Source organism: Pseudophryne corroboree, unplaced genomic scaffold, assembly GCF_028390025.1.
Source record: "Pseudophryne corroboree isolate aPseCor3 unplaced genomic scaffold, aPseCor3.hap2 scaffold_192, whole genome shotgun sequence".
Lineage (NCBI taxonomy): Eukaryota > Metazoa > Chordata > Amphibia > Anura > Myobatrachidae > Pseudophryne > Pseudophryne corroboree.
In genome coordinates, this window is record NW_026968559.1 from 730,556 (window position 1) to 732,764 (window position 2,209).

Consider the following 2,209-nt stretch of genomic DNA (forward strand, 5'->3'; position numbering starts at 1 on the left):
TGGTACATGGCTGGCCAAGGGACACTAGCTCATGTACCCCTTTACCACTGAGGCTGGCCACCAAGGATGGACCTGTCACCAGTGCACATGCAATAACCTCTTCTGCTGCCCTCTTTGCAACTCAGATTGCCCAGTGCTCCCCTTCGCTAACAGTCCACAAAGTTTCCCCATCTCACGATCTGCCTCCTCACCCCCACTTTCATCTCTACAGCACACGCGCATATCATACAAGATCCCATCATGCGTACGTAGGTCTGAAATGCAAGAGGGAGGTTGGGGGGAGATTGGCATGCGCCAGCAACACCACACAGCTCACTGTGACCACAGTGGAGAGGCGCTGCAACAGGACAATACACCAACCTCGGAGCAAGGAACTGCGTCGGTCAGGAGGAGAACTATTTCAATAGCATAAAAAGGTTAATGCGTCCCACCCTATGGACACCAGACTCATCAAGTCACTGTTGCCAGAGTCTCATACAATGACTCTGAACCTCTAAGCACACTATTTGACTGTCCACAACCTGCTGTGCCTATTAACCATCTCCTCCACCACCCTCAACACTGACCCACACATCATTCACCCACAAAGATACAATAAAGGTAGTTTGGATAAATTAGCTAAATGAAATGGATTTAACCAATTTATCTAAATGACCATTTTTGGATGTTTTCCAGTGTTTGTGAACAAATGGTCAATTGTAATTTGCTGCCACATATTAGCATAATTTTGTTTCAACTAGAAAAAAAAATTGGACAGATAATCTAAGTGTGGATCCAGTTTAAAGGTCCGTATTCACGGCCCGATTTTGGGGAGAGATGTGTACTGAGCGAACTGCTCAGCACACATCTCTCCCCCCGCTCAGCACAGCGTGATGTGTGCTGAGCGTACGGGGGGTGGGGGTGGCGCTCATTTCACCCCCTGTGTAGGGCATTCTGTGTGTATCCAGCTTAACAGGTGTGAGCATCATACAACTACTGACTTGCGAGTAACTATACAGCAGCTCCATACCTTGTGACTTGAAGAAACACTAGTTAACCCCGGGAATGCTGCAGTCAAAGCAACAATTCCTCTTCTTCAATTACCATTTTAATAATAGGGTAAAGAAAATGAAGTGGATTTTTGAAAGAAAATAATACTGTCAATATACTATTAAAACAAATTAAAATGGTAAAAGTTATTGTACTTTAAGTAAAAATAAAAGAGACAAAATATCAATCCCAGTTTTGGATTACTTTAATTAACAAAAAAAATGCATATAGCAGAGGATAGTTTCAATCTGCCTACCTCTGGGTTATGGGCCCAGCATGCTTCCATTGCAGTACTCTGCTGCACATGTAAGTGCAAGAGATCCTGAAGCACTCACTCATCATGGGAAAGTACCAATGTGTTTCTTCGTTGGTTGATGGAAGAAACATCTTACAAAAACTCTCCAGATTATTGACTTTTTAAAGTTTTTCTAGGAAACGTTTTAGATGAATGCTTATTAGCCTTTGTCAGTATGGACTTTTGCAAAGTGTCTCTGTGGCGCAATCGGTTAGTGTGTTTGGCTATTAACCAAAAGGTTGGTGGTTCAATCCCACCCAGGGACGTAATTAACCTTGTGATCAGATTTTGGTGATATTTAAGTAGACAAGTCAAAATTTCAAACCTCCTCTTATGGTGTAGGGTACATGGCCTTCTCTGATGTAATCAGAGTTAGATTTGATTCAGTGATTTTATAAAAAACAGCTAGGAAGCACAATTTAGCAGTGGGTTGCAGAGAAAAAAAATATGCTGGCAGAAAAATCCAATCGAGTGATTAAACAGCTCTTCATTTTCTGGCTTTATTTTTATGCTAACGAATTTGTTCTCTGAAAAGTGTCCACAAAGCCAAGTCTCTGATTAACACCTTTATAAGGATGGTTTTTCACCTATTACTAAATTAAACTTGCTTCATTGGAAAGGCAGCAAGATGCATCCTCATTTCAATGTCTACTGAAATAATACAAGTTGACACCAGGAAACATTAACGCCACTGCATCCTTGCTGCTTTCTCATGTGGAAGTCTGTTTAATGTGAAAACAAATGTGTGTGTTTTTTTCAACCTGGAAGCCCAACATCGATTAAGATCGATCTTAAATAGACCCCTGGGTTTTAAGGATAACCATGGTTGAGTCCAATGGTTAATTCACATTGACCGAAGTTCTAATTAAGTCACCTGTGCTCAAG

General features: G+C 41.6%; 1 non-coding gene across 1 annotated transcript; it reads left to right on the forward strand.

Moving 5' to 3' along the window:
• Positions 1-1,516: 1,516 nt before the first annotated feature.
• On the forward strand, positions 1,517-1,590 carry TRNAN-AUU (transfer RNA asparagine (anticodon AUU)). Its single transcript has one exon. It is a non-coding gene; the product is annotated as a tRNA-Asn (tRNA).
• The last annotated feature ends 619 nt before the right edge of the window (positions 1,591-2,209 follow it).